The following is a 26,108-nucleotide window of genomic DNA, read 5'->3' on the forward strand; positions in this document are numbered from 1 at the left end:
GCAGGCAGACAGGCACAGGAGAGTCGGGGAAGACATCCAGGTGGGGGACTGGGTCTGGTTAGCGGCCCAGGCAGTGCCGGCCAGAACGTTAGCTAAGAAGAAGCTCAGACACAAGCAGCTAGGGCCTTACCAAGTCGAGGCACAAATCAACCCAGTGGCCTTCCGGTTAACACTCCCGGAGGGCTCCAGAATGCACCCGGTATTTCATAGGTCAGTGCTCACACCCTACAAAGAACCCCACAGGTTTCAGGCGCCAGGGACCGCACCACATCCACTCAGAAAATCACCAACGGGGGAGGAGTCCACGAGGGCGGCGCCACTCAACGAGGTCACGGAGATTTTAGACTCGAGATGGGGGGAAGAGGGAGTTGAATATCTCCTCGCCAGGGAAGGTACCCCGGCCAGCGCCAACAGGTGGGTACCGGACTATGCCTTGGAGGAGCACTACCTCAAAGACGACTTCCATGCACTCTTCCCACACAGACCTATGCCGGCAGATTATTTCGACGACTGGCTTTTCACACCCACACTTTCAGCCAGCACGTTCCAGGGGTTCTCATCAGCGGAGGAAACGGCGCCAGACACAAGCTCCCCGGAGGGATGACTCTCGGGGTCTGCCACGGACCGCTCTTATTGGTGGGACAATCAACCGGAGGTGGGGTGGAGCAGGGAACTGCTAAGGGGGCCCTGGCACGCAGCATCACCCGAGGTAACAGGGGGAGAGACGGACATGGACGTGTTGGGGGAGGACCTTGGGTTCGAACACGAATGCAGAGAGATGGAAGCAGAGGAGATCGACGTCGACGAGCCCATTACGGGCTGGCCGGCTACACACCAGGGGGAAGGAACGGTATCCCGCACTCACCCCCACAGCACTGGAGCACCCGGAACCCGCACCCGAAGGGGAGGAGGGGGGAAGGGGGGCTTCGAGGGGGGGATGGATGTCAGGGGCTCAGGAACAGAGGTACAGGGGAGAGAGGAAATGGAGAGCGAAGGGGAAGAATCTGAGGGCAGCGTAGGGGAGTATGACAGCGACCCGAGAGATTCCATGAGCTTCTCCAGCGAATCAGAAGATTCCCAGAAGGAGGCGCCGATGGTCAGGGCAAGGGGGGGTCCCAGGGGGAACACACCAGAAACAAGGGGCCAGCGGGGACTCCCAAAGCAGCAGCGGGAGATCAGGACCAGCTTCCCCACCAGAGCGTAGTGGGGGGGAAGAGTCCCAGGTGTCAGGACCAGCGTCTCCTCCAGCAGGGATAGAAGATGAGTCAGGGCTGACCATGCCTCTATCGGAGAGTGGGGGAACGGAGGGGAGGTCAGGTCCAGCTAGCCTCCCAGAAGGGGGAAGCAGTGACAGGAGCAGTGTAACGGTCAGGAGGAAGGTTGCCGGCTGTGCGCGCGCGCCAAGTTCGAATGTACAGGCGCGGGGGACAGCAGAAAACCCGGATTGGGAGGCAGGTCCTAAAGCCCGCCGGAGGCAGGGGGAAGACTCAGGGGACTCAGCGTCAGATGAGTCTAGGAAGGGCGAGACCCCAGCTGACATGCGGAGCCAGAGGAGGAAAGAGCAAAGGAAGAGGTGGAGCAAGGCTAGAGTCTTAAACTGGTGTCTGGGGGGAGGAGATTCAGACGGAGCTTCGACGGTCTAGAGTTTCAGACGTAGAGCTGCGCGCTACGGTTGTGAAGATGAAACTGAACTTCAATAAAGACTTTTGTATATAACAACGGACTGGTGTTGGTCCTTTGTGAGCTGGGACCTCGGGCAGCTCTGACACACACACTTTGCGATTTCTGTGTCAATGTGCATTAACAGCAAAGAACACGACATGAAGTAAGCGCAAAGCCATTTCCGAGCTAGAGAGGAGAGGGGGTTGCGGGCTAACCCCTCCCACACACTCCACTCGCAGGTGCTTGCCTTTTGCCCCCGCGAGAACAGGGGAATCCCCGGGCGTGCCGGCAACTTTTAGCAGCGTCTTCACAGGCATTAGGGTGATTTATGCAAGGTGCCTGGCGCTCCAGGGCACTTTAATCCGGAAATCTAATTAATCAACAGATCTATTTAAACTAAAGCCCTGGATAAAACAAATTTAATTGAAGGTCACGTATAAATGAAAATATAATTAATTAACAGATCTATTAAGTGCCTGCCTTCGATCAGACAAAATTTAATTGAAGTGCTTTATTTTATTTTTTTTTATAAAATTTTTATTGGTTTTACAAAATTTTTAAAGACAAACAAACACGTAAAAAGACATACAAACACGTATAATTTCGTAACATTTTTTCGTAAACTTCTTTTCCGGGACTCCCCCATACCCCCCCTTTCTGCATCCCAATGTCCAAAATATTTTTTTAGCAACTTCTAAATATTCCTTTCCAACCTCTGTCGTCTTAATCTTTTCTATAATCTTATCTCATAACACTGTATCCCTTTCTTCCTGAAAATTTCAACATTCTAACATTCATCAAGTTTATAATAGTCCTTAAGGTAACTTTTAAATTTTCTCCATTCTTCTTCCGCCGTCTCTTTTCCCTGATCACGGATTCTGCTTGTCATCTCAGCCAATGTCATATAGTCCATCACCTTCATCTGCCATTCTTCTAGAGTGGGTAGATCTTGTGTCTTCCAATACTTTGCGATGAGTATTCTTGCTGCTGTTGTAGCATACATAAAGAAAGTTCTGTCCTTCCTTGACACCAATTGACCGACGATGCCCAAGAGGAAGGCCTCTGGTTTTTTAGGGAAAGTACATTTAAGTACCTATTTCATTTCATTATAAATCATTTCCCAGAAGGCCTTAATCTTCGGGCATGTCCACCAAAGGTGATAGAAGGTACCTTCAGTCTCTTTACATTTCCAACACTTATTATCAGGCAAATGATAAATTTTTGCCAGCTTGACTGGGGTCATGTACCACCTGTAAACCATTTTCATAATGTTTTCCTTTAAGGCATTGCATGCCGTAAATTTTATACCGGTGTTCCACAACCATTCCCAGTCAGCAGACATAATGTTTTGGCCAATGTCCTGTGCCCACTTAATCATAGCAGATTTAACTGTTTCGTCCTGTGTATTCCATTTCAGCAGCAAGTTATACATTCTTGATAAATTCTTAGTATTGGGTTCTAACAATTCAGTCTCTAATTTTGATTTTTCCACCTGAAAGCCAATTTTCCTATCCTGTTTGAAAAATTCCATTATTTGGTGATATTGAAACCAATTTTGTACTTTATGTTTCATTTTCTCATGACTTTGTAATTTCAATTTATCTCCCTCCTGTTCCAAAATTTCCCAATACTTCGGCCATCCGACCTCCATATTGAGTTTCTTCACTGCCTTAGCCTCCACTGGTGACACCCATCTGGGGGTTTTGTTTTCCAACAGATGTTTATATCTTATCCAAACATTAAACAGTGCTTTTCTGACAATATGATTTTTAAAGGCGCTATGCAGCTTAATTTTATCATACCATAGATATGCATGCTGTCAGAGGCTGCCTCAGGTCTCAGCTCACAAAAGACCAACGCCAAGCTCTTCTTATATACAAGGATGTTTATTGCAGTTCATTATTGGTTCCACAACCGAGGCGCGCAGCCCCGCGTCTCTAACGTCAGACATTTGAAGTCCCCTCTGAGTCGGTCCCGCCTCTACACCAACTTAAGAGGCTTGTGCTAGACCACCTCTTCCTGTCTTTCCTTTTCCGCAGGGTCTTTCTGCCCCCCCTGGGTTCCTTCCCTCCTGCTCTCTCCTGAAGCGGATTCCTCAGATGCCTGTTCCCCCCTCCTTCGTGCTTTGGGGCTAGGCTCCTCCTCCGGGCTTTCTCCATTTCCGCGCGCCTCCACATTTTGAACTTGGCGCGCGTTCGCTACCCCTGACCTTCCTCTTGACACTTACACTACTCCCTGTACTACTCTCCGCCTCTTCTGGCAGGACGTCCTGCCCCGATCTCCTTCCCCTGTCTCTTTCCTGCTCCGCTCCGTGTGTCACACTGGGAACTCCCCTCTCTTCCCTTCGTTCCTGCTGGGAAGCCGGCCCCGATCTCCCACTCCCACTCGGGGTTTCCCTGCTGCTTCCCTGCTCCTGGCAGGTCCCCCCTGTGACCCCCCTTGTCCTGACTAGGGGCGCCCCCTCCTGAGAAGCCTCCGATTCACTTGAGAGACTCATGGAAGATCTCAAGTCATTGTCATCCTCTTCCTCACTGTCCTGGGATTCTTCCTCGTCGCTCTCCATCTCCTCCCTCACCTGTGCCTCTGTCTCTGAACCCCTGACATCCATCCCCCCTCGAAGCCCCCCCTTCCCCCCTCCCGCTGCTCGGGCGCAGGTTCCGGGGGCTCCGTCGTTGCGGAGGTCGCTGCCGGACACAGGTCGTCGACGTCGATCTCCTCTGCTTCCAGTTCATTGTTTGTGTACTCGAACCCATTGTCCTCTCCGAACATGTTCACGTCCTCCCCTCCCCCTGTTGCCTGGGTGGGGTCTGCTTGCCAAGGACCGATCCGCCACCTCGTGCGCCAGTCCTCTTCTGGTTGGTCGTCCCACCAGTAAGAAGGGTCGGTGTCCACCCCCGAACACGATCCCCTTGGAGGGCTCGACTCTGGCGTTGTCTCCTCTGCGGAGGAGAACCCTCGGAAGGTGCTGGCGGAAAGTGTGGGCGTAAAAAGCCAATCGTCGAAAAACTGTGCTGGCATGGGCCTGTGTGGGAAAAGGGCATGGAACTCGTCCTTGAGGAGGGGTTCGTCCAAAGCGTAGTCCGGCACCCAACTGTTGGCGCTGGCCGGGGCGCCCTCCCTGGCGAGAAAATATTCTACTCCCTCTTCCCCCCATCTCGAGTCCAGAATCTCTGTGACCTCGTTGACTGGTTCGTCCTTAGGTGACCTCCCCCTCTTGGGCGACTCCCTGCTTGGTTCTGGTGCCGTCCCTGACTCCTGAAATCTGTGTGGGGCCTTGTAGGGGGTGAGCACTGACCTATGAAAGACCGGGTGCATTCTGGAACCCTCGGGGAGGGCCAATCGAAACGCTACGGGATTGATCCTGGCCTCAACTTGGTACGGCCCTAGTTGCCTGTGTCCTAGCTTCTTTTTAGCTAACGACTTGGCCAGCACCGCTTGGGCCGCTAACCATACCCAGTCTCCCACCTGGATGTCTTCCCCCTCCCTCCTGTGTTTGTCCGCCTGCACCTTATAGGCTTGTTTAGCTAGCTCTAAATGTCTCCGTAGCTCGTCGTGCACTTCTTGCAATTCTGCTGCGAAATGGTCGGCTTCCTGTGGCGCCCCCTCCCCCTTCGTTACGAGCCCCGGGAAGGTTCTGGGATGCCTTCCATTGTTAGCGAAGAACGGCGTCACCCCCGTCGACGCGTGCTTCGTGTTGTTGTAGGCAAACTCAGCCATCGGCAGGTAATCCACCCAAGCCGCGGGTCGCTGATTGGCGTAACATCTCAGGTACTGCTGCATGATCGCGTTGACCTTCTCTGCTTGGCCGTTGGTCTGCGGATGTCTCGCCGACGACAGGTTGATTTTGACGTGCAGGATCCCTAGGAGCTTCTGCCAGAAGCTGGACACAAACTGGCGCCCCCTGTCGGACAGAATGGACCGTGGCAACCCATGCACCTTGAACATGTGGTCGATGAACAGTTTGGCTGTTTGCTCCGCTGTCGCCACCTTCGCGCAAGGAATGAAATGCGCCATCTTGGTGAACAGGTCTACAACCACAAGCACCGCCGTCTTGCCTCGCGAACTGGGCAGATCAGTGACAAAGTCCAGCGCCACCCTCTCCCATGGTTGCAGTGGCGTTCCCAGCGGTTCCAGCAGTCCCGCTGGCTTCTGGTGCACTGGCTTGGACCTTTGACACGTGTCACACCTGGCGACGTACTCCGCGACCTCCCCTCGCATCTGGGGCCACCAAAAGTCTCTGGCCACTAATTCCGTCGTCTTTTCCTTGCCGAAGTGGCCAGCGCTGGGTGCGTCGTGCAACTGCTGCAGAACCTTCGCGCGGAGATCGTCTCCCGGAACGTAGAGAGCACCTTTACGGGTCAGCAGGCCGTCGCGTATCTGGAACTCGTCGTCCTTCGCTGTGCCCCTCCGCACCTCTTCCATCTTGGACTGTGCGAACGGATCCGCCTGCAACGCGCGACGCACCGCCTCCAGGTCCACGGCGGCTGAAGCGCACGCCCACGCCTGCGGTGCAAAAATGTGCTTGGCTGCCACCGGTGCCGCTGCCTCGAGATACTGCGGTTTCCTGGAGAGCGCATCTGCTATGACATTGTTGTCGCCTGGGATGTACTCTATCCTGAAATCGAAATCCGCAAAGAACTCCGCCCAGCGTATGTGCCTCTGGCTCTGTAGCTTCGCCGTGCGCCAGTACTCTAGGTTCTTGTGGTCCGTGCGGACCTGCACGGTGTGCTTGGCTCCGATGAGGAAGTGCCTCCACGCCTTGAAAGCTGCGTGGATGGCCAGCAACTCCCTGTCCCAGATGGTGTAGTTCTGCTCCGACTTGCTGAGCTTCCGGGAGTAGAAAGCACAGGGCCTCCAGTTCCCCTGCGGGTCTTCCTGTAAGAGGACGGCCCCCACCGCTCTGTCAGATGCGTCAGTCTCAACCCTCATGGGCCTGCCAGGATTCACGTGTAGCAGCTGTTCTTCGGACGCGAAGAGACTCTTAAGTCTCCTGAAGGACTGCTCCGCTTGGTCCGTCCAGGTGAACTTCTTCTTCTTGGAGCTGAGAGTGTCCGTGATAGCTGCCGTCTCCCTGGCGAAACCCCTGATGAACTTGCGGTAAAAGTTGGCGAAGCCGACGAACCTCTGGACCTCTTTCCGATTTCGCGGGCTCTTCCAGTCCAACACCGCGCGGACCTTGGCGCTGTCCATGGCTAGTCCCCTGTCGGACAGCCTATAGCCCAGAAAATCCACCTCCGTCACGTCAAATTGGCACTTCTCCAGCTTGGCGTAGAGCCTGTGCTCCCGTAGCCTCTGCAGGACCTCCTTCACGTCGCTCTCGTGAGCCTCCGGCGATTCTGAGAAGATCAGAATGTCGTCGAGGAAACATACGCACTTCTTGTAGAGGAGTCCCGCTAGCACGTGATGCATAAAAGCTTGGAAAAAGTGGGAGCCATTTTGGAGACCAAACGGCATAACTCTGTATTCGTAGGTGCCCAACGGCGTGAACATGGCCGTCTTCCACTCATCACCCTCTCGCACGCGTATGAGATTGTAAGCTCCGCGGAGATCCAACTTGGTGAAGATCTTCCCTTTCCGCACCGTCGTGAGCAGGTCGTCAATCTTGGGCATGGGAAAGGCCGCGGGCTTTGTCTTAGAGTTTATGAATCTAAAGTCTACGATCAGCCTCTTTTGGGGCGTGTCCTTCTTCTTCACAAAAAACACAGGACTGCCCCCTACAGCCTTCGATTCTCGGATGAATCCCCGCTGCAGGTTGTGATCTATGAACTCCCTGAGCTCCTGCAGCTCCTCCTCGGACATGGAATACAGCTTCACAGGCGGCAGCGTTGTCCCTGGCAAGAGGTCAATAGCGCAATCGTAGGGCCGGTGAGGTGGCAACTGGTCAGCCTCCTTTTCGCAGAAAACCTCCAAAAACCCCTTGTACTTGAGGGGTACTGCTTGCGCCATGCTGAGACGTAGCTGCTGCCCCTCCTCTTGGCCCTCCTCCTCCTGACCGGTCTGGATGCAATGCTGCGCGCAATAGGACGAGCCGAAGGTGAGCTGCCGCTGGTACCACGCCATGGTCGGGCTGTGCCTATCCAGCCAACTCATGCCTAACACTATAGGCGTGTCTGACAGGCGGGTGACGTTGAAACTGATGACTTCTCGGTGATTGCCAATCTGCATCACCATGGGCGGCGTCTGTTGTACCACTTGCCCCCCCAGCAGCTTCCTGCCATCCACTGTGACGACGTTCAATGGCAGCGTGGCTGGCAGAAGCTCTATGCGATGCTGCTTGACGAACTGCACCCCCACGAAGTCTGCGTTGCTCCCACTGTCAATTGTGATGGGGACCTCCAGGGTGCGTCCATTAGGTAGCTGGAGAGTTGCAGTGAGCTGCACTACAGGCTTGGGTGGCAGGGGGTCTGTAGGCTGCAAAAGCGCTGGGGACTGCTCTACTGACTCGCCTGGCTGTGCCCCAACATTGCTGATTCCAGCCAGGCATTGTCGTTTCCCTGAGACTGCTCTTCATGCTGTGCTGCTGCAGTTACTGTTGCCAAGGCTGCAGTGTGCTGCCGGAGCCTCTGGGGACACTCTTTCGCCATGTGCGTTGCACTGTCACAGATGTAACACTTCCTGTTCCCTCTAGGAGGCTTCTTCTTGACTGTTCCGGACGCTGGGGCTCCGGCCACTGACTGAGCCTTTGCACTCCCCAGTTCCATAGGCTCCTCCCCTGCCTGCAGCTGAGGTGAGAGACGCGGACGTCCTGGATCTCTGGGAAACAAAGGAGGCACTCTAGACGGTGCGTGAAGCTGGCTACCCCCTTCATTGCGCCAAGGGCGTTCTTCCTGGCGCACTCCAATGGCAAGCGCTCGCTGCACCACGTCTGCCAGGGTTTTAGGTCTGTCCCCCCTTGCCAGCTCGTCTTTCACAGGGCCAGAGAGCCCTTCCCAAAATAAGTCTCTGACAGCCAGAGAATCTTTCTCCCATCGCAGCACATTCAGCAAGGCGAAAAAGCGAGCATGGTACTGACGTACTGAAGCCTTGCCTTGCCTTAAACCATGGATCTGCTGGCGTGCTACATCCACATCCACGGTAGACTGGAAGCAAGCGTCCATGCATTTGATAAATTCATCAGAGTCCCTTCGAGCAGGGCAATCCTCGCGCCACAGATTGCGCAGCCAAGCCCTCGCTTCCCCATGCAAGTGGGACACAATGAAACCCACCTTCTCCTCCTCATCTTTAAAGTCGTCGCGAAGCAAATGCAGCGCATATTCTACGTCTGCTTTAAAACTGGGGTATTGCTGCAGGTTCCCATCGAAGTGGGCTACCAAGTTGCCCCCTCTTCTGCCCAGTGCTACTCCAGCAGCTTTGGTCCCCGGGAACCCCACTTGGCATGCATGATCCCACCTGGCTTGCAGATCTTGGCACCGCTTTTCCGCCTCTTCCCCCTTCTTCTGGGAGACCACTACCTCAGTGGTAAGCCGGGAGACTGCGTTGCGTAGCTCAGCTATCTGCTGCTCCATACTCATGGCTGCCAAACTTCGTGAGCTTTGCAAAAAAAAAAAAAAATTTGCGTATTTTTGGAGGGGACTTACTGTCAGAGGCTGCCTCAGGTCTCAGCTCACAAAAGACCAACGCCAAGCTCTTCTTATATACAAGGATGTTTATTGCAGTTCATTATTGGTTCCACAACCGAGGCGCGCAGCCCCGCGTCTCTAACGTCAGACATTTGAAGTCCCCTCTGAGTCGGTCCCGCCTCTACACCAACTTAAGAGGCTTGTGCTAGACCACCTCTTCCTGTCTTTCCTTTTCCGCAGGGTCTTTCTGCCCCCCTGGGTTCCTTCCCTCCTGCTCTCTCCTGAAGCGGATTCCTCAGATGCCTGTTCCCCCCTCCTTCGTGCTTTGGGGCTAGGCTCCTCCTCCGGGCTTTCTCCATTTCCGCGCGCCTCCACATTTGAACTTGGCGCGCGTTCGCTACCCCTGACCTTCCTCTTGACACTTACACTACTCCCTGTACTACTCAGAGAGCCAGTGTGGTGTAGTGGTTAAGAGCGGTAGTCTCCTAATCTGGGGAACCGGGTTCGAGTCTCCGCTCCTCCACATGCAGCTGCTGGGTGACCTTGGGCTAGTCACACTTCTCTGAAGTCTCTCAGCCCCACTCACCTCACAGAGTGTTTGTTGTGGGGGAGGAAGGGAAAGGAGAATGTTAGCCGCTTTGAGACTCCTTAAAGGGAGTGAAAGGCGGGATATCAAATCCAAACTCTTCTTCTTCTTCTTCTCTCCGCCTCTTCCGGCAGGACGTCCTGCCCCGATCTCCTTCCCCTGTCTCTTTCCTGCTCCGCTCCGTGTGTCACACTGGGAACTCCCCTCTCTTCCCTTCGTTCCTGCTGGGAAGCCGGCCCCGATCTCCCACTCCCACTCGGGGTTTCCCTGCTGCTTCCCTGCTCCTGGCAGGTCCCCCCTGTGACCCCCCTTGTCCTGACTAGGGGCGCCCCCTCCTGAGAATCCTCCGATTCACTTGAGAGACTCATGGAAGATCTCAAGTCATTGTCATCCTCTTCCTCACTGTCCTGGGATTCTTCCTCGTCGCTCTCCGTCTCCTCCCTCACCTGTGCCTCTATCTCTGAACCCCTGACACATGCCAACCAAATGCATTATTGAAACCTTCCAAATCCAAAATGTCTGTGTTCTCGAGGAGCATCCACTCTTTCAGCCAGCAAAACGCTGCTGCTTCATAGTACAATTTTAAGTCCGGCAGGGCAAAACCCCCTCTTTCTTTAGCATCTGTTAATATTTTAAATTTGATTCTGGGTTTTTTGCCCTGCCAAACAAATTTCGAGATATCTTTCTGCCACCTCTTAAAACATTCCATCTTATCAAGAATCTGCAAGGTTTGAAACAAAAATAACATTCTAGGCAATACATTCATCTTAATCACTGCAATTCGGCCTAACAATGACAGTTTCAAATTTGACCATATTTCTAGATCTTTTTCAATTTCTGACCAACTTTTTTCATAGTTATCCTTATACAAATTCAAATTTTTAGATGTCAAATAAACCCCCAGGTATTTCACCTTCTTAACCACCGTCAAGCCTGTCTCCTCTTGGAATTTCTCCTTCTCCATATCTGTTAAATTTTTCCCTAGAACTTTAGTTTTTTGTTTATTCAACTTAAATCCGGCTACCTGGCCAAACTGTTGGATTATTTCTAGAACCTTTTTCGTACTAGTGTTTGGCTCTTGCAAAGTCAATACTAGGTCATCTGCCAATGCTCTTAACTTATAATGTTTAGCTCCGACCTGTACACCTTTAACCTGCTGGTCATTTCTGATCATATTCAGCAACACCTCCAGAACCGAAATGAAAAGCAATGGGGAAATTGGGCACCCCTGTCGTGTTCCTTTTTCTATCTTGAATTCCTCAGTTATTACATTATTTACAATCAACTTAGCTTTTTGCTCAGAGTATATTGCACCCATACCATTCTCAAAACCTTGCCCTACCCCCATCCCATGAAGATTCTTTCTCATAAAACTCCAAGAAATATTGTCAAAGGCTTTCTCCGCGTCCACAAAAATCAATACTGCTTTAGAGTTTATATCCACCTCTAACTTTTCCAAAATATCTATTATGTTCCTTACATTGTCTGCTAGGTGCCTTTTTGGGAGAAAGCCTGCTTGGTCCTTATGAATCTTCTCCATCAACACTTTTTTAAGTCTTTTTGCCAAAATGTCTGCAAAAATTTTGTAATCCACATTAAGTAGTGATATTGGGCGGTAGTTCTTCAATTGAGTCTTTTCAGTCTCTGTCTTTGGTATGAGTGAAATGAACGCTTCTTTCCACGATTCAGGTGCCTTTTCCCCCCTCTAAAATCTCATTACAGACTTCTTTTAATGGTTGAATCAACCACTCCTTCAGAGATTTGTAATATCTGGAGGTCAGTCCATCTGGTCCTGGAGATTTGCCCAATTGCATATTCTGAATGGCAGCCTCTATCTCTTGCTCTGTTATTCTCTGATTCAGATCCATCTTACTTTGATGAGAGATTTTTTGTAATCCATATTTGTCAAGGAATTTGTCTATTTCTTCTTCATTTTGCGGTCCTTGAGTATAAAGTTTTTTGAAATAACTCAAAAAGCAATTTCTAATCTCATTGGGTTTAGATATGTTTTTTCCATCCACTTCTAGGCTTGTAACTGTATTTAGTTTCTGTCTTTTCTTCAATTGCCATGCCAGAAGTTTACCACATTTATCTGCCGATTCAAATGTCTTTTGTTTCATTTGCTTTATCTTCCATTCAATGTCTTGGTTCATCAATTCCATGTATTGTGTTTGGTATAACTTAATCTCTCTCAAAATCTCCTGGGACTTTGGCTTTGCTCTTAATTTTTTCTCTCCTTCCTTTATCTTTTCCAAAATCTTTTCCTTTTTCTCATTCTGTTTCTTCTTCTTTATTGAATTTTGTTGAATTAAGAAACCTCGCATCACAGCTTTACTTGCGTCCCAGATCACTCTTTTTTCTACCTCGGCCCTTAAATTTATTTCAAAGTAGTCCTTTAAGGTTTTTTGGGCCTTCATATGAATCTCCTTATCTCTAAAGAGGGTGTCATTCATCCTCCATGAAGTGCTTTATTGGGCAGTTTAATTGACAAGTGATCTCATCTCTTTACCCCTTTAAATAATATTCTAATTTAACGCAGAGGCGATTTATGGGGTTTAGTAAAGGGTGAATTCAAATTATCTCATTCTGCTCGCGGGCTCTGCCTAGGCATTAAGTTTCATAATTTAGTATAGTCAATTCATAGTTGTTATAGATAAATAATAAATAGAGAAATAAACAATTATTTTCTTTGGTTCCTACCTGTGTAACTGGATTGCATTGTTTTGAGTATTGCCCATTGAAATGGGTTTGGTGATTCTGGCTCCCGCCTTTTGAGGAAAGGCTGCCCTGTTTTGTTTATTGCGTAGTGAGAGGTTAAATTCAAATAACACTGTGTTCATTTTAGAGCTAATTATATAGCCATTATTTTCATATAGACCAAATTAGGGCACACCGAGCCTTACTGAAATTAGGTTAGACCTAAGTCAGTGTGGTTAATACTGACTGAGACAGCGTGGTTAATACTGAACTAGGTTTAGCCAACCTCTTCAAGGTTAGTTAATAGCTAGGCCAGTGTTGATAATACTGAACTGGGTGCAATTAGCAATCCCATAATCAAGTGCAAGCTAGACAGCGTTGACAATACTGAGCTAGGTAATTCTTGGCCGTGTTGCTGATCACGGACAGTGGATTGCGATTGCATTTAAGTCAGCGCAGGTGATACTGAACGGGTAAGGGGGTACACGGACCTCCTAGGTAGGCAATTTTAAATTGCTAGGCGAATAACTTAGTGGTTCCAGTTCACGATTCAGTTTGAAATGGCTTCCGGTGGAGACCAGCAGGCATCCACTTCCGCCAATCAGCTGGCACCCCCCGCAGGCAATGGGGGCGCTCAAGTGCCGGCCATGCCTTGCGACCCTCAAGCCTTCGCCCAATTTTTCATGGCGTTTGAAACATTTTACAGACAGTGTAGGCCTAGGGGGGCTTTGGCGCTTCCAGCCCCGGAACTGTCACAGGAGGTGATACCCGACACTCCTTCTAGCTACCAAGTTCAACAGGACATCCCCGTCATTGCAGGGGGCAGCAACCAGTCAGAAACGGCGAATACAGGTCGCCCAAATACCCGTGCACAGGCAGCCATGGCTAAGAAAACAAACCAAAGCATAGGCAAAGGAAGGGCGCCGGCTAAGGGTCCCGGCAAGGGGAAGGCCACCGCCAATGGTGCCAGCGGTAACGCCGTCTCACAAATTGTAGACATTCCTAGTGTGTTTCAGGAACAGCAGCCCCAGCACAGCTCTACCGAGGACAGCGCGGGTTCCGCCCTGGAGGATGAGCACATTGAACCTCCCACCCCTCAGCCAGCGGCAAGTGCGACCCCAGCCAACGTTGAGGTCCAAGGTGGGAAGAGGAAGTCCAAGAGGAAGCACACGTCCTCTAAGAAGAAGAGAAGTAAGCAGTCAGAGACCGAGGATGAGTCAGGTACGCCATCCTCTGATTCGGATAGCGAGGGCCCCATGGATAGCTACTGGGGCTTGGGGGAAGATAATCCCACTTTGGGCGCATGAAAGGAGGGCCAATTCCCATCGTAAGACCTTCAATGGTGTACTGGCATGGAAGGATGGGGCATTGGTGGAGGATGTAAAAGTTGCTACCAATCAATCCACTGATTTTATATTGGGGAACCATTTGTCCCAGAAGAAGAGGAATAAGATCCTCAATGGGGATTACGTGGACATGTTTACCCTCTCCCTCCAACCAAATTGACAGGAAAACTAACTAATGTGGGGGAGGGAGACAGTGCTCCTGAAGGTAGGAGTCTATCAATTGATGAAGATGATCATCCAAATGTCATAGACCAAATGGAGCAAACAGCACGCAGACCTAGTGGTGGGAGGAAAAAATCCTTAAATAAGAGACACGGGGGAATGATTAATGGACTTCAATGTCTGTACACTAATGCGCAAAGCATGGGAAATAAGCAAGATGAGCTTGAGCTCTTGGTACAGCAAACTAAATATGACATAATAGGCATCACTGAAACCTGGTGGGATAAGTCCCACGATTGGAATGTAAAAATGGGGGGATACAATCTATTTCAGAGAAACAGACCAAACAAGAAAGGAGGAGGAGTGGCGTTATATGTCAGGGATGTGTATACCTGTGAAGAGATCCAAGATTTAGAACCTCAAAGCCAAAGTGAGAGCATTTGGGTCAAAATTAAGGGAGAGAAGAATAAGAGAGATCTCATTGTGGGAGTTTACTATAGATCCCCAAGCCAAACGGAGGACATAGATGATGCCTTCCTGGAACAGATGGCCAAGCATGCAAAAGGAAGGGAGATAGTAGTAATGGGGGACTTCAATTACCCGGATATTTGTTGGATGTCAAACTCAGCCAAGAGCATAAGGTCAAACAGATTCCTCACTGGCCTTGCAGACAACTTCATTGTCCAGAAAGTGGGAGAAGCAACAAGAGGAACAGCCATTTTAGATCTGGTCCTAACCAATGTTGATGACCTGGTTAGTGGGGTAGAAGTGGAAGGATCATTAGGCGCGAGTGATCATGCTCTTCTGAAGTTTACTATACAGCGGAAAGGAGCAGCCAAGCATACTAGGACTCAATTTCTTGACTTTAAGAAAGCCGACTTCATAAAACTTAGGGAAGTGCTGGGTGAGATCCCATGGACAGTAATACTAAAAGGAAAGGGAGTTCATGATGGCTGGGAGTTTGTTAAGAGGGAGATAGTAAAAGCACAACGTCAGGCAATACCAATGAGACAGAAACATGGAAGGTGCTTAAAGAAGCCAGGGTGGCTATCTAAAGAACTTTTAACTGAGTTAAGATTAAAAAAGGATGTGTACAAAAAATGGAAAGGGGGGGAAACCACCAAAGAGGAATTCAAACAAATAGCCAGCACGTGTAGACACAAAGTCAGAAAAGCTAAAGCACAGAATGAACTCAGGCTTGCTAGAGAGGTTAAAAGCAAGAACAAAGGCTTTTATGGGTATGTTCGTAGCAAAGGGAAGAACAAAGAAACAGTGGGGTCACTCAGAGGAGAAGATGGTGAAATGCAAACAGGGGACACAGAAAGGGCTGAACTCCTCAATGCCTTCTTTGCCTCAGTCTTCTCCGATAAAGAAAACAATGCCCGACCTGAAGAATTTGGAGCAAATGATTCAGCAAAGGAAACACAGCCCAGAATAACTAAGGAGATAGTACAAGAATACTTGGCTAGTTTAGATGTATTCAAGTCTCCAGGGCCAGATGAACTGCATCCAAGAGTATTAAAAGAACTGGCAGATGCGATCTCAGAACCACTGGCAGTCATCTTTGAGAATTCCTGGAGAACAGGTGAAGTCCCGGCAGACTGGAGGAGGGCAAATGTTGTCCCTATTTTCAAAAAGGGGAAAAGAGAGGACCCAAATAATTACCGCCCAGTCAGTCTGACATCAATACCAGGGAAGATTCTGGAGCAGATCATTAAGCAAACAGTCTGTGAGCACCTAGAAAGGAATGCTGTGATACCAATAGTCAGCATGGATTTCTGAAAAATAAGTCATGTCAGACTAACCTGATCTCCTTTTTTGACAGAATTACAAGCCTGGTAGATGAAGGGAACGCAGTGGATGTAGCCTACCTTGATTTCAGCAAGGCATTTGACAAGGTGCCCCATGATATTCTTGTAAAGAAGCTGGTAAAATGCGGTCTTGACTATGCTACCACTCAGTGGATTTGTAACTGGCTGACTCACCGAACCCAAAGGGTGCTCATCAATGGTTCCTCTTCATCCTGGAGAAGAGTGACTAGTGGGGTGCCACAGGGTTCTGTCTTGGGCCCAGTCTTATTCAACATCTTTATCAACGACTTGGATGATGGATTCAAGGGCATCCTGATCAAATTTGCAGATGACACCAAAGTGGGAGGGGTGGCTAACACCCCAGAGGATAGGATGACACTTCAAAACGACCTTGACAGATTAGAGAACTGGGCAAAAACAAACAAGATGAATTTTAACAGGGAGAAATGTAAAGTATTACACTTGGGCAAAAAAAATGAGAGGCACAAAAACAAGATGGGGGACACCTGGCTTGAGAGCAGTACATGTGAAAAGGATCTAGGAGTCTTGGTTGACCATAAACTTGACATGAGCCAACAGTGTGACGCGGCAGCTAAAAAAGCCAATGCAATTCTGGGCTGCATCAATAGGAGTATAGCATCTAGATCAAGGGAAGTAATAGTGCCACTGTATTCTGCTCTGGTCAGACCTCACCTAGAGTACTGTGTCCAGTTCTGGGCACCACAATTCAAGAAGGACACTGACAAACTGGAACGTGTCCAGAGGAGGGCAACCAAAATGGTCTAAGGTCTGGAAACGATGCCTTATGAGGAACGGCTAAGGGAGTTGGGCATGTTTAGCCTGGAGTTAGTTCATTCGAGACCCAAATTTGATCTATTCTTGACATTGACTAATTGGTTCCGAATAAAATGTAAACTGTTTCTCCAGTGGATGTCTAAGTCTCCAAACATCAATTAGATTACAGTTTTTCGTCATTGAAAAGAAAGTCTTGGGTAGTTTTCCTTCTTTGCTAACCTGAAATTGTTCTTAACCTGAACTTTAGCTAATGGGGCCTCCTGCTGCCATTGAGCCGCCAGAGCACGATTTCTGTTCTCATCCTGAAGCAAAGTTCTTAACCTGAAGCACGATTTCTGGGTTAGCGGAGTGTATAACCTGAAGTCTATGTAAAACGAGGTACCACTGTATATATTTAAAAATTGCATCCAATTTTGACAGTGTTATTACAAACCACTTCATTCAGCCCTGCAACATCTTGCGAAGCAGCGATATACTAATATGCATCTGTTATTATGTGACATTGGTCAAGGCTTTCTGGGAAATAATATATGATGAGTTTAAAGAAAATGTTTGAAAATACATTTGTCAAAAAAGCCAGAAGCCTTCTCACTAGGTATAAGACTTCTTATGTCTGCAACGACGGCAGCAAGAATGCAACTAGCCCAATGGGGCTTAAATTGGATTGTTATGAATGAAAAAAATTAGTAAAAAAATATTTCAAAAGAGAATGCTACTTGCCCAATTAATGGGGCTTAGATCAGGTTATTCATGAAAGAAATGATAAAAAAATATTTAAAAGAAGAGAGAATGCTACTAGCCCAATTAATGTGGCTTATATTTGATTGTTATTAATGAAAAAATTAATAAAAAATAATTTAAAAAGAGAATGCCACTAGCCCAATTAATGGGGCTCATATGGGATTGTTATTAATGAAAAAATTAATGAAAAAATAATTTACAAAGAGAATGCCACTTGCCCAATTAATAGGGCTTAAATCAGATTGCTATGAATGAAAATAATAAATTCTTTAAAAGAAGAAGAGAGAACGCTACTAACCCAATTAATGGGGCTTCTATTGGATTGTGATTAATGAAAAATTAATAAAACATTATTTAACAGAAGAAGAGAGAACGCTACTAGCCCAATTAATGGGGCTTATATTGGATTGTTATCATTATCATTATTTTTCCAGGCCTTCCCATCTAGAGCCCAGAAACTCTGTAACAGTTACCTTCTCAAAGTGATGAATCGCCAGCCAGATTTCCCCTTGCGCATTGAACACACAGCCGAGGTTACTCCATGCCACAGCAAAGTTGGGTTGGGTCTCGATGGCTTTCAGGTAGCAGGCCTTGGGAGGGTCGAGAGGTAGGTAGGTACAGGGGGAAGGGGGTATTTGCACAAAAGAAAAGCAAGAGAAAAGTCCCAGTTAGCAGAGGCTTGACAACCATATGTCAGGAGTGCTCTGATGGTGTTTCCTGCTTGGCAGGGGGTTGGACTCGATGGCCCTTGTGGTCTATTCCAGCTGTATGATTCTATGATTCTACTTTAAATTTAACCATTACAGGTGGGTTTTTTTAAAAAAATTAATCCTGCTAATGTATTAACCTGTGTGCACTGCTTTTGTCAATATGCAATAAACGTTTCCCATTCTTTTTTATATTAAAACTGGAGGCATTTTTTCAGCTGCAATGGGCCTCCGGTGTCCTGTTAGTACCATTAGTTGGTACCATTTCTCGTACAGTTGATATTCCTTGCATAGATAGATTAGATAGATGATAGATAGTTAGATTAGATTAGATTAGATAGATAGATTAGGTAGGTAGATTAGATAGATACATATATAAGAAAGGTTGGTAGATGGATAGATAGATTAGTTAGATTGATTGATTGAGTAGGTAGATAGATTCAGGCATGGCCAAACCTGGCCCTCCAGCTGTTTTGGGACTACAACTCACATTGTCCCTGACCACTGGTCCTGTTAGGTAGGGATGATGGGGGTTGGAGGGCCAAGTTGGTATTGGGAGTTGCTACAAAACTTTGGACATTGGGATGCAGAAAGGGGAGGTATGGGGAAGTCCCAGAAAAGAGGTTTATGAAAATATGTTATGAATTTATACATGTATGTTTGTTCTTTCTAAGTGTTTGTTTGTCTTTAAAAATTCTGAAAAACCAATAAAAATTTTATAAAAAAAAAAAAAAAAAAAAAAAAATGGAGGGCCAAGTTGGGCCACACCTGGATTAGATGGTAGGTAGGTAGATAGATTTGATAGATAGGGTAGGTAGATAGATAGATAGATAGATAGATAGATGATAGATAGATAGATAGATAGGCAAGTAGATAGATAATAAGATAAAGTCGGTAGATTGATAAGGTAGGAAGGTAGGTAGGAGGCAGCCTAGGTCAAAGTTGACCCACTTATTTAAAAGTAACCATGCTGTTATACAGTGGTACCTCTGGATGCGAACGGGATCCGTTCCGGGGCCCCGTTCGCATCCTGAAGCGAACATGCTCGGGTCACAATTTGCTGCTTCCGTAGATGCGTGTGGCATCATTTTGAGTGTCTGCACGTGCGCAAGCTGCAGAACCCGGAAGTAACGCGCTCTGTTACTTCTAGGTCGCCACGGAGCACAACCCGAAAATGCTTAACCCGCAGCTACTTCAACCTGAGGTATGACTGTATTAGTAACAAAAATCTATTATCTTAAATATTTTCAGGCGGTGACCCTGGACCCCAACTTCCTGGATGCTTACATTAATCTGGGGAACGTCTTGAAGGAGGCGCGTATATTTGACAGGTAAGCAAATAGGCATAGAGCTTATATTCTCTTTTTTATATAAATGTTTTTTATTGGTTTTGCGTATAATCACATTACGTCTTATATTCTCAGTTTAGTGGTTGCACCCATACCCAAACTAACTCCCATTGTTGCCTAGAGGGTTGATTTTATTTAAAGCAAATTGATTTAAATCCCAAATCCATAAGACTTGATTTAAATCCCCCTTTTACCGGAAGGTTCAGCCTTGCTGGCATCCTCTTAATATTGACAATCGGAGGCAGGTTTCCTTTTTGGAATCCTAACTTCAGAGTCTTTTCTACAGTTATATCAAAATGATTTGGTTCTGCTATATACAGCCCGATTGTGACGAAATGATGGTGAGTTTTAATAAGTGAACACTTTTTATTTGAACAACTTTTCTGCTGTACTTGATTGGAAGGAGAAAAGAAACATTTCCTTCATAACAATTTAAGCAATTTATTTCACTAAAACAGTAACATGGTAGCATATGTATCCATGTTGCTTAACTGATGTGCTGAAACATTTTTTCCCCAAGAAAAACTTGGACTGAGTTTTCGCACACATGAAAAACTTAAAACAAATAATTCTTCCCCGAATTATTTATTTATTTATTTATTTCTACCCCGCTCTCACTGGCCAGGGCCGGGCTCAGGGCGGCTAACACCAAATATAAATTACAATAAAATAGAATAGAAAAAAACCCCAGTTAATTAAAATACAGCTTAAAATGCAGCCTCATCAAGACTACAAAGGGAGGAAACATCAGCTATTCACCCAAGCCAGCTATCCATGCTGGTGCTACATGGGCCAGCAAAAAAGCCACGGGAAAATTTATATACCAAATCCCATATAGGGTGTCAGAGTGAGTCTAAGCATAGAGCGAGTTAAAATAATCAAGCCTGGAGGTGACCATCGCATGGATCACTGGCCAGATCAGGGCGAGAAAGGTAAGGAACCAATTCCTTAATACGGCGGAGGTGGAAAAATGCCACCTTTGCTGTGGCTGCAACCTGTGCCTCCATGGAAAGAGAGGCATCGAAGGTTACACCCAAGCTCTTGACAGAAGGCTCTGGCACTAATTGCGCCCCCACAAGAGATGGGAGTTGGCCCCCCAACCCCATGTTGTCCTGACCCAGCCAGAGGACCTCTGTCTTCGAAGGATTTAACTTCAACTGGCTCCCACGCAGCCACCCAGCCACGGCTTCCAAGCATCTGGTCAGTGTGTCTGGGGCCGAGTCCATTGACAGATAAAGTTGGGTGTCATCAGCATATTGACGACAACTCAGCCCTAAACTCCGGACAATCTGGGCAAGGGGGCGCATAAAGATATTGAAAAGCATCTGGGAAAGGATTGTGCCCTGCGGCACTCCACACAACAAGGAGTGCCGCAGCGACAACTCCCTCCCTAGCGCCACCCTCTGTCCCCGACTTGAGATAAAGGAGCACAGCCATTGTCTGACTGTGCCCTGAATCCCCACGTTGGCAAGGCGGTGGTCCAAAAGTTTGTGATCGACCATGTCGAAGGCCGCTAACAAATCTAAAAGAATCAGCAGTCCCGGCCCGCCTCGATCCTCTTAATCGTCCCCCCAAAGCATTTTATTTTTTAAAAAACAGATTTTTATCCACCCTGGTGACAATGAAACTGAACCAGTCCTTGATCTCATTTCAGAGCCGTTGCAGCCTACCTACGGGCCCTGAGCCTGAGTCCCAACCACGCTGTTGTCCACGGCAACCTGGCATGTGTGTATTACGAACAGGGGCTGATCGATCTGGCAATCGATACCTACAAGAGGGCCATTGAGCTCCAGCCCCACTTCCCTGACGCCTACTGCAACCTGGCCAACGCGCTGAAAGAGAAAGGCAGCGTAAGAAACTGGTCCCTTTTGCCTTGGGGTGGGGGGAACATCTATATAAAAGATGTTTTATAGATGGTACTTAACACCTGCCAAAATAGCTAAAATGTATAAAACAAAAAAACTGTGCTGGAGGTGCAGTAAAGAAGAAGGGACACTTATACATTTCTGGTGGGCCTGTGAAAAAAAAATACAGAAACTTTCCTATTAGGCAGTGGTGTCCAAACTTTTTTCAAAGAGGGCCAGATTTGATGAAGTGAAGGGCCATAAGGGCCGACCAAAGTTGTTTACTTTTTTTAAGGATTGAAGTTGTTGAGCTCTTTTCTTAGGGTTTAAATTGTTGAACTTTTTTTAGGATTGAAGTTGTTTAGCTTTTTCTTAGGCTTTTACCCCATGCTGAATTGGCCAGATTAACAGAGACAATTAGGGCACAACCCAGACAAGAATTCCAAAAGGAATGGGGAAAATGCAGAGAATACTTTACCAAACAGTGCCCCAAAATATACACTTGGACTTGTTTCAATTAATTTCTACAGGAGACTTTGTGGTTTAAGTCATAATTAGGAAAAATTGTAATAATCCCATACAAAAGAAATAGTATACAAGAGGTAAATAAGGCGGCCATTTAACAGAATAAAGTCTTTTATTTTTATGTTATGTTTTCTTTGTGTAAGAGGATAGGAGTTTAATTTTGATAATTAGTCAATGGTGGTGGGTCTGTTTGTATGTATGAGTTGTTGTGGACTATGTTATAAATAAAATAAAAATTAAAAAAAGAAAATGAAACCGGTCCCTTTTGCTTTCTGTATGTCAGAGGGTTTGCTGAAAAAAGCCTTCCGGATGATGGTGACCTCGAAATTGGGCTCTTTGGGGGGGGATTTGGGGTACAGAACCTAGAAGAAGTCCTCTTTTATTTTTTCCTTTGTCATATCGTCACATACAACTTTGCTCATACCAAGCGTCGACTCCCCTCCCCCTTCCCCCGCTCCCACTCCCTGGCTTTCTTAAGCAGTCACGATCCTCTTAGCATTTCTATATCACCCTTTAAAAATTGTCCAGTAGCACCTGATGATGATAATAATAATAATAATAATAATAATAATAATAATAATAATAATAATAATAATAATAATAATAATAATAATTTATACCCCGCCTATCTGGCTGGGTTTCCCCAGCCACTCTTGGCGACAAAATATTAAAATACAATAGTCCTTCCCTAAACAGGGCTTGCTAAACTTGGCTTCTTCTTGGTATAATTTTTTGTATGCAGGTCCACTTCTTCAGATACAAAAGCTTCTACCAAGACCAAACTGAGTTGGTCTGCAATGTGCTACTGGACAATTTATATATTTTTTATATATTTCAACTGCGTTAGACCACCACAGCTGCCTACCTGAACATATATCGCCCTATTTACCTTCTTACTCTACTTAAAACAATTTACTTTAGCATTTGTAAATCACTTTCAAAAATTAGCCTCTGGTTTTTTTAATAACAGTATATTTAAAGATCTTTTTCAATTCTTTGTAAATCATATCCCAGTAGACTTTGACTTTAGTGCACATCCACCACCTATGGACGAAATTCCCTTCCTTCTCCTTGCATTTCTAGCGTGCCTTATCTTGAGTTATATATATTTTAGCAAGTTTAGTCGGCGTCAAATACCACCTATACGTCACCTTCATTAAATTTTTAATTAGTGCTGTACATTCAATAAATTGTTTTTGCCCATAATCTTTCCCACTTATCTAATTCAATGTTATGACCAAAATCTTGAGCCCATTTAATCATAACCGACTTAACTTCTTCATCCTTTGTATGCCATTCTTATACGTTTTTGGCAATGATTTTCTTTTACTATCTAGCAACTCTGTCTCTTAATTTTGATTTAGTATGACCAAAACCATTTCCCTTACTGTCTTCCTTAAATACATCTTGCAAAAGACGGTAAGTGTGGGAAAGAGAGTTTGAATCGGATTAGTCTGCTCTTGTATTTATGTTCCCCTAAACCAAGCATGTCCAAAGTCCACTTTGGGGGCCTTCCACCCATCTCTCCTAGATCTCAAAATGCATTGGTTTTGTCATATTTCCTGCTATCCTGCCAAAGAATTTAAATTTTCCCAATGTTCTTTTAGACCAGGCATGTCCAAAGTCCAGTTCAGGGGCCTAATCTGGCCCTCTGGTCGATTTAATCCGGCCCTCGTGGCGGTTTATTTACTAGGGCAAAACTTCCCCCAAAAAAGCTCAAGAACTTTAATCCTAAAAAAAGGTCAGCACCTCTGAGGTCAAATCCTTAAAAAAGGCTCAACAATTGTGGGGTTTTACTGTTAATATGCTTCTTCTTAATTGCATTTCACTATTAATATACTTCTTAATTGTATTTCAGTTCAACAATGACTTTGATAAAATACATCTTTTGTGACGTGCAGAAGGCTTGAGTTACCTATGAGGTGCAACAGTTACCATATAGCATATATTCAATATAAAAAACAGCAACAATTGGTTGTTGACAAAGGACAGCTGGCATATATATATAAAAGATATTAACTGATATGCATGCCATTCCAGATATAGCTATATAATCTCTACTGTTGGTAAGAGAAGAACTTTGGAGCAGGCATTTTCAAAAAAAAAGTTTTTTATGAACCGCTCTAATACCAAGTTACCGTCAGGAGCTGAGGGGCCGTATCAAACCTCAATCCAGCCATCACATCACAGAGCAGCCTTTTGGGCTCCTGTGAAAGACATACTAATATTCGTGTAAAAACTCTGTTTTGTGTTTCGAAGGTTGCCGAAGCCGAGGAATGCTACAATACAGCTCTCCGTTTATGTCCGACTCACGCGGATTCTCTTAATAACCTGGCGAACATCAAGCGAGAACAAGGGAATATCGAGGAGGCTGTCCGCCTCTACCGGAAAGCTCTTGAGGTACGTGCGTGGAGAATTACAACAATTAAATTGAGATATAAGGGTTAGGCATGCGTACCCTGGACTCCTAGTCTGGGTCTTTTTAAAAATCGCCGATCAAATTTTTCTTGATCAATAACGGAAATAATGGTGAAGAAGTGAAAGTGAAGTAGCATTTTGAGGCTCGACAAAGCATGGTCCGATAAGTCCCTTTTGGAAGGAAGAGGGTCTGTCCCCCTTTTTATATTCCTAGGCCTCCTGGAATGACCAAAAATCTGCTTTTTCATCAGAAGAACAATGCAAGGTGTTAAGGAACGGTACAGAAATTGAAATAAAAGCTGGGCACATGCTGTTCTCTGTGTCGGCTGAGCTTGATCCCCTGACAGTCTTATTTTCTAACAGTATTTCCTATGCGTACGAAAAAGGCAGTTCATAGGCCCATTATTATTATTATTATTATTATTATTATTATTATTATTATTATTATTATCATTACCACAAATCATTCCAAACGGTGATTTATTTTGCAGCCAGCCCCTGCCACATTTGAGCATCAAAGAGGGGCTCTTTAAAATACGGCATTGGTCATTTGACAGTCTGATCTCCCAACAGTATTTCCTATGCATGCTAAAAAGGCAGTCCATAGGTTCCTCCTCCTCCTTAATTTTTGCAAGTCAATCCAAATGAGGATTTATTTCACGCCCACAACCTTTGAGCCTCAAAGAGCAGCCTCCGTCTCTTTAGAATGCTTCTCAGGGAAACTAAGAGTAAGCTTCTTCCCCGCAGGTCTTCCCGGAGTTTGCAGCTGCGCATTCAAATTTAGCCAGTGTTTTGCAACAGCAGGGGAAGCTCCAGGAGGCCCTCATGCACTACAAGGAGGCCATCAGGTGAGCTTCCAAAGCCATGGGGAAAATAGATTGAAAGAGCTCCTCCTTACTGTATTTTAATCTTTTGCTGGAAGCCGCCCAGAGTGGCTGGGTATAAATAATAAATTATTGTTGCTGTTGTTAATAATTATTATTACTCCTCATGCGCTGGTCTGGTGCCTGTGGGAAAGCTCTCCTCTTGTGGATAAAGCACTTTCTCTTTTTCTTTTAGGTTTTTTTATTTTTTATTTTTATTTTTATTTTATTTTTTGTCCCTTGAAGGACAGCCAAATTTAAATAACAATTCGACACACAGCTGCGAGGCATTTGCGAGCTTTTTTGCGGAGAAGGTCCTGTTGCTCCGCCATGACCTCCCTGCCAATTTGGATACAATAAAGGAACTGGAGGCCCCTCGACTGTCCTCGGGTCCAGTATTGGACCACTTTGACCGGATATCCCCAGCCGATGTGGACAGACTCCTCCGAGCTGGAAAGCCCACCACCTGTCCTCTTGACCCGTGCCCGTCCTGGCTGATTAGAGCGTGCCCAGACAAGGTGCGGGCCCCCCTGGGGGATATCATCAATTTGTCCCTTGGCACTGGGATATTCCCAGGGGAACTGAAGGAGGCAGTGGTGTGTCTGCTCTTAAAGAAAACATCATTAGATCCTTTAGATCTATCCAATTACCGCCCGGTTTCGAATCTTCCATTCCTGGGTAAGGTGATTGAGAGAGCGGTTGCTGAACAGCTTGGTAGGTTTCTGGATGAAACATCTGCTCTCGATCCATTCCAGTCCGGCTTCCGCGCTGGTCATGGGACCGAGACGGCTCTGGTCGCCCTAACAGATGATCTCCGCAGGCAGCTGGATCGAGGCGGGTCGGGGCTGCTGATTCTTCTAGACCTGTCAGCAGCCTTCGACATGGTCGATCACGAACTTCTGGACCACCGCCTTGCCGACGTGGGGATCCAGGGCACAGTCCTTCAATGGCTGCACTCGTTTCTCTCCGGTCGGGGACAGAGGGTGGCGCTTGGGGGGGGGGAATTGTCATCGCGCCACTCCTTGGTGTGTGGAGTGCCTCAG

General features: G+C 46.8%; 1 long non-coding RNA gene across 1 annotated transcript; it reads left to right on the forward strand.

The window, feature by feature from the left end:
- Positions 1–19,324: 19,324 nt before the first annotated feature.
- On the forward strand, positions 19,325–25,050 carry LOC308578037. Its single transcript, XR_014003828.1, has 4 exons — positions 19,325–19,397; positions 21,070–21,265; positions 24,044–24,184; positions 24,950–25,050. It is a non-coding gene; the product is annotated as an uncharacterized lncRNA (long non-coding RNA).
- The last annotated feature ends 1,058 nt before the right edge of the window (positions 25,051–26,108 follow it).

The sequence above is a fragment of the Podarcis bocagei genome (assembly GCF_964188305.1).
Source record: "Podarcis bocagei genome assembly, chromosome: W".
NCBI lineage: Eukaryota > Metazoa > Chordata > Lepidosauria > Squamata > Lacertidae > Podarcis > Podarcis bocagei.